The sequence below is a fragment of the Rhea pennata genome, chromosome 16 (assembly GCF_028389875.1).
Source record: "Rhea pennata isolate bPtePen1 chromosome 16, bPtePen1.pri, whole genome shotgun sequence".
NCBI classification, from domain to species: domain Eukaryota; kingdom Metazoa; phylum Chordata; class Aves; order Rheiformes; family Rheidae; genus Rhea; species Rhea pennata.
The window spans coordinates 6,963,746-6,975,762 of NC_084678.1; the positions used below are offsets into that span (position 1 = coordinate 6,963,746).

The following is a 12,017-nucleotide window of genomic DNA, read 5'->3' on the forward strand; positions in this document are numbered from 1 at the left end:
GGACAGGGCTGTGCGCCCCTGGGCTGTAGAGCTGATCTAGGCATTTAATCCTGCTTAAAAAGAAAAGGGGGGGGAGGTCTTGCTCTCCCCTCCCTCACCCCCTGCTTTTCCCTTTCCTTGCCTCTGCAGTCACTCTCTATCCTTTCACTAGCTCAGGACATGCCAGACCCTTCCAAGAGCTAATTCAACTGCTGAGCAGCAGAAAGCAGCCTGCTTTTATCCCTAAACATTAGATCAGATCAGCTGTCTCACAAAACTCTAACTTAAATTTGAAGCAAAGCTGGGGAAAAAAAAATGGAAATAAAAATCCTATACTGATTCCCAACAGACCCATGAAGTAGGTCTATTAAAGTCTGGGGGATGCTTAGATGCGGAAGGAAAAGGGTAGGCCCTGGTAGCATGGATAGAAAGCTCTTGCTAGAGAAGAGACTGAGCTCACAGCACAAACCTCCGAGGAGAAGCTGCCGGTGAGAGTTCCCAGCAGCCATGGGATATGTAGTACCTTGATCAACACGGTGATCTGTACTGTTTCCAGTGATTTGGTTAAGCCAGACGAGCCAGAGCACTGGGGCACGCTGTCTCCGCTGTATACCATGTGTGTAGTATCTACACGTTATTCTTACGCACACATGCACACACACAGCCCCAACTCCAGGCACAGCTCTCGTTCTGTTCTTTTATTCTTCGCCTTCTGTGCCAGAGACAAACTGCACAACCAAACAAAGTGGGCATCCGTAACACAGGGAAAAGGAAATATTTCAGCAATGAGAAGATTTTAACTGGACTCTCCTAAGAGGCAACATTAAAATGAAGGGGGAAGAAATAAACAAACAGAGGAGAGAAGAATCGACTTGTTGGTATCAGCACTGCCAACTCCTAAAACCTAAGTCAAGCCCCAAACACCATGGGACTGGCGCCAGGTCAGCAGATACTTAAAGAAAAAAGAGGAAAAAAAAAACCCCAAAACCCCAACAACAACACAGGCTAATATGAGATGGAGTGAGAAAGGCATCTCAGTACTCCCCCCTTCTGCCTAAGGATTCAGATTTCCCAGCTTTTCTCTGTAATCACAAAACTCAGAAGGTGTTTTTCTTAAAAAAAGGAGAGATTTTTCACTTCAGTCCCTGGTTCTGAATGCTGGGCTTTAAAGCAAAGTATCAAATACCACGAGATAGTGACAAGCTGCAAAAGCTGGCAACCAGCAGAATCATTTTCCAACCAGCTCAATTAGGGTCTGCTCCAGAGCAGCTGGTCACAGCCTGACCGATGCCAATGGATTCTCAAATCCTTCTCCTAAATGTAGAGTTTAACCCCTAAACTCTATTACGCAACAACAAGAACGCCACTATAAATACGCTGCTCTGCACCACGTTAATCAGGGCCAGTTCTAAATCTGGCTCACCCATCAGTCACAAAAAGTATAAATATTCTCTCTGGTTTTTGGTGCAGTATTCCCAAGTCGATCTGGAGAACCTAAGGAGTCATAAGCTATAATTAGAGGTTTCTTATAAAAGGTGTTTGTGATGCCTGTCAACACAGCTCCAGAACTGAAGGAGACTTTGTATAGAAGGTGCTCGTAACGTACCGAGGGACAGCAGCCCATTTTTTGGCTTTTATAAAGAGGCCAACTTGTTTACTTGCCTCAAATGACCTTTCCTGCTCTCTGTTTTGTGAGAGTATTTTCAGCTTCTAAATTGACTAATGCCATTTTAAAAAGGAAAAAAATAAAAAAGCCCTCAGTGAATTGGTTTAAAAGCTAAATTTTTCTCTATAGCTCAAATGCAGTTACCAGTTAATTCTTTCTTTTTTTTTAATATATATATATATATAAAAAAAAAATCCTACGCAGGACGTGCACATTCACTCATTCATTGTTGTATGGTTGTTGACATTAGCTTTTATTTTTAAAAAAACATGAAGTGTTGAGGGGAAATGAAACAATGCGATACTTCTTTGAGACAGTCTCTAACATTAAGAAAATATGCAAAGAAAATAACATAGTTATCATACCTTCCCACAGAATGCTGGGCCTGAATTTATAAAATAATAAATATTTTTCAAAGCAGTCGGGCAGGCTTGATTTTTCTTTTCTTTTTCCTCTAAACAACATCTGACAACGCGTGCGTCACCGTAGCCTGAGCCTTCAGGAGGCAGAGGACTCGCGAGCAACGCACTAGGCAGGATCTCTGCAGACCTGGTCTCTGCTCTCACCTGCCACGAAACTGCTGCGCGACCCTGGGCGGTTCGCACATCGCCGTCCCCCCCCCCCTCCCCCAGCTTCTCCACGTAGAAAACGGGGAATAATTCAGATTCTCTGGCTTTCTGGTGGAGCACCTTTCACCCCCCTCCCCAATAACCAGTGCTGAAGCTGAAGGGGTATTTTCACATCATTCAGCTTTCTGCTGAGGGAACAGGCATAACCCTTTGTAACAGGTTCTCCAAAGCACTGCTTTGTCTGTAAGACTGTTTGACTCAATTTTCCCTATTTTCAGGAAAAAAAAAGAAAAAAGAAAAAAAAATTAGCTAGTTAGCTGCAAGATTAGCAATACCTTGTATCTGTGATTCAGGCTGAAGAACACTCCTCATCTCTTTTTTTTTGCAATCATGAGAAAAACAGTTACGCTGCACATACTATTTCTCACTATAAAGTTTACTACATTCAACTCTAGAAAAATTTAGGCCTTCCTCCTCACCAACAGCTTATTAATGTAAGATGCGACTACTGAAAATTCAGAAAATAGCCTGTATTCACCAATCAGCTCAGCAGTTTGGGTTTTCTTCATCTGAAAGCAACATGCTAATTATGGTACTGGTGTGAATATTTCCCATTCACATTTGGAATTTACAGCACCATAGGGAATTGATTAAATTAGAAGAAAAATACAAAAAAAAAAAAGAAAAAAAAAAGAAATCAATGCTGTTTTAAATTCAACATAATATTTTTGAATTTTATTTGAGTCTTAGGCCTACGAAGAACCGACAAATCCAGCTCCAGCAGAAAACACGCACCGGGCAGCATTTCTGAGTGTTAAGAGGCAGAACAACAATTACATCTCTGAAGCAAACATTTGGGGAAGGTGAAGCAAGCCTACCTCATTCATCCATCTGCTCTCCTGTTCACAGCATCCTCCGTTGCGTCCTACTAATTTCATCCTTTCCTACTTGACCAACGGTTGCAATTAGAAAGGAGAACCTCCTCGTGCACGGAAAGCAGCCTCCACCTCCAAAACAAGGAGGTCATCAGCGTTAAATCGCCGCTGAGCACGACGCACGGAGCTGCGGGGAGCGGGAGCAGGAACGGCCCTCGCATCACCCCGCCGAGGACGCGGCCAGCGCGCCAGCGCTGTTAACAGCACGGCTTCGAGCACGCGCGGGGCTTAGTTTGTGCCTTGCAGCACCGTTTACTTGGTGGTTGCCCCTCCAAGCAACGGCTTGTTCTCGTCCCCCCCCAACTCCAACACTCCTGACAGCATGTTGAAAACTGCAACTGGAGGAAAAAAAAAAACACACAAACAACAAACCAAACAAACTACATCTATCCAAGATGCCAGAGAAGATCAAAGTAGCGACATGAAAACTTTAAAGCCTCCTTTAAACAATACGCTGCTCGCCCTCTAAAGCGGCGGTTTTCCTCCCGCTCCCCACAAGCCCCTGGGGATCCACAAGCTGCTTAGAGGCGTCCACAGAAGGTGACTAAAAAAGCCAATTTGCTGCTCTACAACCTACAGATGTGAAATTCTTAAGGGAACCAACACCACGCTGGAAAGCATGAAGGTGTCCCCAGATCAGAACAGAAGACTGAAAACTACATCTGAAGGACAGGCATGACTTCAGCAGAGGCCTGAGCGTGAAGCAAGGCCAGGTACTAGAGCCTTCCGCGACGAAGCTTATTTTTATCCCCCGCGCAGCAGAGACGTGGGGGCATCCGCGCGGGCAAGCCGCCAACCTGTTAAGGGTTGCCCCGAGTGAAGGCAGCGGCTTGCACAAGGTAGCGCAAGGCAGGGAGCAGGACCCGGGCCTGCTGTCACCCTAGACATGCAGATCAGCAAGGAAATGATGCCAGCTAAAACAGGAGGAAAAATGCAGGCAGAGCAAAGGGAGCGTAGGAGGAGCTCCGGAGCAGTTAGGTCCAGGTGGGTACAGGCAGTGACTGCTCCTAAGAGCGGCCGTTTATAGGATTAACCCCCAGCGCACCGGTTCCAAAGATGCCTCTCCCAAAACTGTTCCACTTTAAAGTTTGTTGTAGAAATACCCCAAGATAGGAAGTGCATAACTCAAATTACCAGCAATCAGAAACCGAGCGGCGTGCGTGCAGGATCAGACCCGCAGGTCTCCACATGAGCGACCTCCTCACCAGTGGGACGCAGATGCTGTCCAACAGCTCTCCTAGCGTGACAGTCTAGGCCCAGAGGCAAAGCAAAACCCTCGTCCCATTGGAACTGGGAAGAAACTTTGGCGAGTCAAAGCACCAGTATGAGATCTGAGCTCCACAGAGTATATTAGGACCAACAACCTTACTTTTAAGAACAGAATCATGGATAAAACTGGGTACAGGGAAAGGTGGCTTCCATACCCTCCCTCCTCCAAAAGCAGCACTTTTGTAAGCACTACAGTGATTCCCTAGATCAAATCTCTAAACATTCCCAAAGGTTTTCTAAAGAATTCCCTCGCTCAAAAAGCAGCCGGACACACACAGGTCTTCACTGGCAGGCATGAGTGACACGAAAGCAGATGAAATAATTCAGTCTTCCGGACGCCAGGAACAGAGAATAAGGACACCAGCAGACCTCCAGAAACAGCGCTGGCGTGCGGCGGGCACGTGCAGCAGCGCAAACACGGCAAAGCTCCGCACGTGCTGCGCACCCACCAGGAATCTGCTCCGCAGGTTGGGCGGCCGGGACAGCGACGTGCCGAGGGGCAGCTATCTACCGGCGAGACGAAAGCTAAAAGCAAAGGCCCCGCAACTCTGAAATGGTTACTGCATCGCCCTCGGCTTCTTTCCTGCTTGTAAAGCAACATTCAAATGCCAAATACTTGGAGTACTGAGTGCAGTCTGTTATTAACAACATCCGCTGTACTTCATGGAACACAAATGACCGGGGGAGAGGAGCGCAACAGGTGGATTACGGTCTTGATAAAATACTCACGCTCATTTGCTAGCTCTGAACCTAGACGACAAGTCTGCTTCCTCTCTGTCAATGCAACTAAGGTTTTTTGCCTGATTTTTTTTTTTAATTAGCTCTGCCTCTATTAAACAGAGGCACAGCCATTTTCTAAAATATTTTCCTACATGGAATTGATTCTTAACAAAAACAAAAAAAGATACACTTCAGAAAAGGAGTCTACATATACACACTTATGACCTGCTTAAGAAAATGCAACAGACTCACATAATGTACTGCACGTGTTTCAAGATGATACGTTTCTAACACTCAACCACATGACTAGCCTACAAGTAACATACATAACAGCCAATTAACCTTAATGCAAAGAGCAAACACATTCATCTTGCCTGGACTGTAAAAAAGCCACATTCCAAAAAGTGCTCATGCCATCACAAAGACGCGTTCATGCCACATCTGGCTCATCAAGGTCTCTAAAACCAGTGAAAAATTCGTGCCTGAAGTGCTGAATGAACCAATAACCTCTAAAACACTGATTAGAACCAAAAATCACTATTTCCTACATAGACTGCAAGAAAAAGTCAGGAATATCATTTGAGCATCAAGGTCCAAAACAGCCCTTTTGCTATCAATGCCCCACAGTTAGCCCCAAGTCAGCACTTGGAATTACCTGGGAAAGTCTCAAGTACTTGAGTACTAGGTACTCAAGTCTGTTCTCTGCACAGACGGAAGCAGCCAGCAGTACGGTTGAATCCTTAAGGCAGAGGCCGCAAGCTTTAGGTCATTAACTATGCCACACATGAAGTAGCATCCAAGTCATCTGTGTCTTCAATCACCTATTACACAAAATACACTCCAAATGCTTCAGTGCGCTACTACAAAGATTCCTGCTACTGCTACAACGAGGAGATCCGGAGATGAAGATCTATCAGATCAAATATCAACCTGAATTTTGGTCTATGTAAACTCTTTCTTCATACTTTTTTAAGAGCAGAAAACAAGTTTAAATCCCTCTTTGAAGAGGCATAGGTGCTGACTGACCCCAGGTTCCTTGGGAAAGCCAGAAGAATGGACTGCATCAGGCAGCAGGGCACACACTTTCAGCAGTAATAATACTTCCCACATGGGAACATCTAACCATTGGACTTTATATTTCAGAAGTCCGGTAGAAATACCACAGCTGGGGTCTGCTATCTGGGAAGCCCAATCAATAGCAAGACCCCAAAAAGGTATGCAAGTTGATTTTATTAATATTGCTGGGTTCTGAGAGTTTTATTTTTAAACCGTCTTATGCAGTTCCTCTGTCACATAGGAATAAAACTGAATTCTCTCCCCAATTTAGCAATCCACAGCCAATGCTCATGCTAATCCATTGCCTCCTCACTAGTAAGACATTCAGCCCTTATCCTAAGGGGCGCTCACTCTGGCAGACTTGGATCCCTGTAGACAAAATGGAATTTTAGGCCCATCCATCAGTCCAGGTGGCAAACAAAGGAACCATGTTCACATACACACACCTAGTTTAGAGACAGGGCATCAATCCAGAAGATTGTTAGGTTCCTAACTGAGATATGGTCTCCTCTTGGCAACCCACTGGCACAAGATCACTTTGTTCTTTAGGGCAGTCAGCTACGTCAAAGTGGCAGCACTTTTTCTAAATTATTTGCTAATGGCTGATGCTGCCATTCACCTAATACTCTATATACTAAAATCCCCAACACTCTGCTGACTTCTGGTAAAAATCTAGATTAAAAAAGTGAAGTTTCTGATTTACAGTGCTACAGTTGCAGAACTTGTATCCACAGGAGATGCACATAATTCCAGTTGAAAACACAGACCTACAGTTTGACTGATTAAATACTGTTACTATTGTACATATCTATATGCAATAGGAAACAACACTGAACACACTTGAAAAGAAATACAGTGGGAAGGAGAGGAACAGAGTGGCTACCCATTGAAGTATTAGTATAATATTGGCATGACACCTGAGGGAAATAAGTATTTGCTTGATATACTTCCAAGAGAGAAGTTTTTAGAAGTTTCATGAAACTTTTTTATTTATCAAAGTATCATAGGAGAGAATGTGCGAGCCGGCTGAAGGTGGCCCTCAAAGCCAGAGGTCCATGAACAACCAGCACTGCATTCTCATCTTTCTCACAGGAGCAAACTGACCTTTTAGTACTGGTTGGAGCAAAGGCAGTTTGAAAATAACCTCAAAACACCTATCCAGGAAAGGAAGAGTTAAAATATACTGACACAAACAACAGGTCAGAGCCTCCTTGACTAGCAGAAGCCCACTCATCTTCTCTCACCTCAGTGAATAATTAAGTGCTTATTACTTAAATTTACCCCACCCAGGTGCTGCTCTTCATTAAGGACAATCTACAGGCCAAATTCCAAGACTCCTTCTCTACCCTACTTCTGACAGGGCCCTCTCAAGAATCCCTGTATTAAAGCAAACAAACAAAGCACATAAGAAAAACAAACAAACAGCCTTCCCCCTAAATCAGCTGGAACATGCATCCCTCACAGCTTCTCCAAAAAGCTCATCTGCTCAGAAAAAAAGAATAAAGGGATGCCCCAGCCCCAGGCTGATTTTTCTGGGCATTAGTGGATAGGAGCAATTGGGTGGAGCAATAATGGAAACTTTTGCAACCTTAACAACATGCTATTTTTTCCCAAGCAAGCACTAAAACACATGGGGGGGTCTGGCTGAAGCTTTAAGGGTAGTGCTATCATTCAGTATGTGGAGCCTTGTAAGAGTGATCACTACAGTAAAACACACACTTTAGGAGGCTCATTTTCTAAATGGCTTCTATTTCTGAAAAAAATATGCAATAGGAGGAAGAAAAGCACACACAGATAAAAAGGGATTTCAGTTAAATGCACTCCTATCATGCATATAGAGAAAGGAGAGGGCATCAACAGAGTCATTCTGAAAAGAGAAAAATCATGGAATTTTTGAAATTTAAGAGTAAATGTTCTCCATGCAAGGATGAGCCATCGCTGCAATTACTATAACTACATCTGGTGACAAATCAACCACTTTGGCTCAACTCTTGTGCCATGTGTCATCGCTAGCTCCTCTAAATCAGAGTCCTCAACCAAACAAGGCCTCAAGTGATTTTACTTCATGTTTAAAATGCAAATGGTGTGAGTTTGCATTGTTATTTAGAACATTTGTCAAGAAAAAAAAGAAAAAAAAACAAAGAAGGGGAGAAATACAAGACTTTTTTTTTTTTTTTTTTAATTAGAAACATCATCCCTCTCCTACTCAACAAAGGAAAAAAGGTCATCACAGCTGGAAGAGGAAGAGAGAGGCTGCAGCTCTTCACCACAAAGACTGGCAGTCTAGTGGCAAGCACCGGAAAGCAAGGTCTTCTCCAAATTTGCCTCCCCAGAAAGACCTAGATTCATTCCACCCAGAACAGGTGCCTAGGTTATAAGCCAAGTCATTCTAAGCCTCCTATTTAGTTAATGCAGAGAGCAAAGCTTGTCTGGGAGCAATTCAGAGCCTACATGGGGATAACCATTCTTTGGAATAACAGATCTGTCCATCGGCAAGGTGGGAGGAATCTGGGCCTGGCTGCAGGCTCCTTTTCTCCCAAGCAACATCCCGTGTTTCAGGGCCATGCCAGCTCCCTGTGAGCACAAGGGTGACAATAACTTACATTTTTAGTGAGCAAACTGAGAATGTACTCCCATCATCTCTCCACAGGATGAATCCCTCTCATGCCTTTTTACATGCAAATCAGGTAGAAAAGATTTTAAAAAAATGGGATGGGAAACAAGGCATACTGTAGCAAAACAGAAACAAATCAGCGCACAGGAGTTCGCTTGCACAGTTACACAAGCTGAAAAGGCTGAACAGGACGGGGGGGGGGGGGGAAATGTCTGTTCCCCTGTTCTGCCTTTTGTTGGCATAGATTTCCACAGACTCTAAATTATTTGTTTCCATTCCCAACAGTCTTCTAAGCTAGCTAGAGCCCTGCCTGCATTTGACAGGAAACAAGCAGCCCAGTCCCCAGAGGGGATGAACATCCACCACTCTCACTGAATATGAGCAGGTCTTCCAGGGCTCACCACCTCTGAGGACGCGGCCTCACGCTTGGAAATGACAAACAACGCACCTAAACAACAACCACCTCGCTCACAGCAGCACAGTCCTCCTTATTCTTTCACCGGTGACACAGGAAAAGGCTCCTGGAGGACTGCAACCACAGGTTTGCCAAAAAATCCTCGCGTGAAGCACGCTGCAGGCCTCCAGACCTGTTTCACGGTAGGCTGAGCAAACAGGCAAAGGCCTTGATAAGAGACAGACGCAGGTCCACATGTCAGGGTTACACGTTCACCAGCAACTGTAAATCCAAGTTTTTGATATTTTAGTAGCTACAAGACTAGCAGAGGGAGCTGCTTTTACATAGTAACACCATAGTAACCGAGGAAGAAGATAATGAACCTAGCGTAGCTTAAATACACGCAGGCACCACATTTTTGGAGAGGAAGAAGAGGAGGTCTAACTAGGAAAAGAAAAATCTTCCCACTATGCAGAAAGCCAGATGAGGGAGGGTAATATTTGTACAAAGGAGACTGTGTGGCACAGTGCTGCTTAGAGTCCTCCCTCGCACCCCCCAGATGCCCCTTACTCCCAGTCTGTCCCACCTGCTTTGAGTTTCCCCACTACAGGCTAGTACCAACCTTTGCATATTACTGATAAAAGACAGAAGCCCAGAGTGGGCTGTTTTCGCTTGCTTTTGCAACAGGAGTTTTATTGATAGAGATGTGCTATCAGGAGTGACTTTGGGGCTTCCAACTGCTAGGCTTTCTTACTGCAGCAAGGACTGTGGAGGCTGAACCCTGTCAGAAAAACCTATGCTGAGCTCCAATCCATCTATAATGTAATGAACATAAACTAGAGATTAGGCTGTATACAGCCTCAGAGTAAACATCTGAAACAAAATGTAATCCAAGAATCTTCTCTTTCCCACCCCCAAGGTCAGGTCAGGGCTCTAAAACTGTGTGGGCATTAATACGCTGCAAGTTACTGTGAAGAATTAAAAGGAAACAATAATAGACTGGAACAGACTGCTTCTGAGCTATGGATCCAAAGTTATACAGTATATCAAGGTCAGAGACCCAATCTAGTTAATATAAGTTATCATTAAATTGCCATTTTCCTCTACAGTAAATAAAATGCTATCTTTAATTTGTTTGCCTTTGATCTTCTGTTGTTTTTCCTCCTCCTCCTCTTCATCTCTTAAAGAGAAACTAGCTTAAAATAAGCTGTTCCAGATAATGAAGTAAACTTCTGGCTTTATATCCGTGGAGAACTGCCTCTTAAAAATTCCTTCAGGCACAGCAGTCCTCGGTTTGGAATTGCAGAAATAGCAGGTGGTCAGAACGAACGCCACTAAACCGAAACCGTGCCCCCCTGGGGGGGTGGACGACCACACCGGGCTGGACGAAGGGGCAGGAGAACAGTTCACAGCGAGACAGAGGTCTTCTCCATTTGGGAGCAGAAACTGAAAAAATACACCTGAAGAGGGGCCCACACAGGTTTTCTCCAGGTACATCAGTCTAACGAGACATATTACCTCTCCCCGAAAAGCTTCCCCCCAGTAGCGGGAAAAGGAGAGACTCCTTTAGAAAAAAACTTGTTGAGTTTTCGAAGTTCAGATGAGAAACTACCTCCCCCCCATGCTCGAACCTGGGGAACGGAGTCGAAAGCAGGGAGGCGTGCGGTCACCCCGCGGGGACGGCAGCGCCCGACGAGAGCCGCGCCGGGAAGCCCCGCTCTGCCTCCGGCACCCGCGCCGCCCCCGCCGCGGCGCCTCCGCTCCCCGCGCGGCCGCCGGCCCGAGGAGGCCGCGGGCTCCCGCTTAGCGCCGGGGCTCCGGCCCGAGGGTACCGCACCGAGGCACCTTCCCCAGCGCGGGGAGGACGAGCAGCCTTGTCACCAAAGCGCTGAACCGGAAACCGAGGAAGAGCGGTCTGGGAGGTGCTCCCGGCTCTGCCACAGTTTTCCTACGTAACCTCGGGCAACTCTCTTAACAGCCGTGAGAAGGGGGGGCCCTGCCTCTGCCCCTGCCCCTGCCGGGTCCGCTAAAGCTGGCGTAACCCTGCTCGTTATCTGCTCGGGGCCACAAGGAAGGCCACTCGAAACTGAGCTTTCCGCCCCCAAACCGCGACGTGAGCGGGCTCGGCCGCGGCGCCGAGGGGCGAGCGGGGCCGGGAGGGACCCCGAACCGGCTCCGGGAAAGATCTCGGCCGCCGATGCAAACACGAACTTCGGAACGGCCCCGCTCCGCGCAGCGCCCGGGAAGAGCTTAGGGAGTGAAGGGGGCGAGCGGGGCGGGCGCTGCGCGGGGGCGACGCCGCGGCACCGGGCGCCCCGCGCCCCCCGGGCAGGGCAGGGCAGGGCAGGGCGGGCACCCCGCGGCCGCGCGGCGCCGAGCGCAGCCGAGAGCCCCGCGCCCCCGCGCCGCGATCCGGGCGGGGGACGGCCGGGGACGGAGGGATGGAGCCGGGGCAGCGAGCGGCGGCGGCGCTGCGGCAGCCACCGGCGAGCGGCGCGGCGGCGGCGGGGAGGGGCCGGCTGCCCTCGGCGCGGCGGTGCGGGGCCGCCCCGCTCGGCACTCACCCGCGGCAGGTCCCCGGCCGCCGTGGCGGCGCGGCGCGGTCCGGCGGCGGCCCCGGCCCCGGCGGCGGCTCGGCGGGGCGGGCGGGGGCGGGCGGCTCGGCGGGGCGGGCGGGCGGGCGCCGCCGAAGCCAGGCATTGGCGGGGGGCGGGGGGGAGCGCGCGGGGCGGGCGGGCGCGACACACACCGGTATCATCGAGGCTCCACCGCCGGGCGGGGGGAGTGGTGACGTCACCAGAGCCGGGCCGGGCCG

The 12,017-nt window shown here is 47.9% G+C and overlaps 1 protein-coding gene across 2 annotated transcripts in view; it reads right to left on the reverse strand.

Moving 5' to 3' along the window:
• ZHX3 (zinc fingers and homeoboxes 3) overlaps positions 1-11,826 on the reverse strand; it is a 54,615-nt gene extending 42,789 nt beyond the window's left edge. Inside the window, exon 1 of one of the 2 annotated variants that reach the window (XM_062589077.1) lies at positions 11,767-11,826. The gene's annotated coding sequence lies outside the window, so the exon portion shown is untranslated. The remainder of the gene's footprint in view (positions 1-11,766) is intronic. The other variant, XM_062589082.1, reaches the window with a different exon arrangement.
• Between the last annotated feature and the right edge of the window lie 191 nt (positions 11,827-12,017).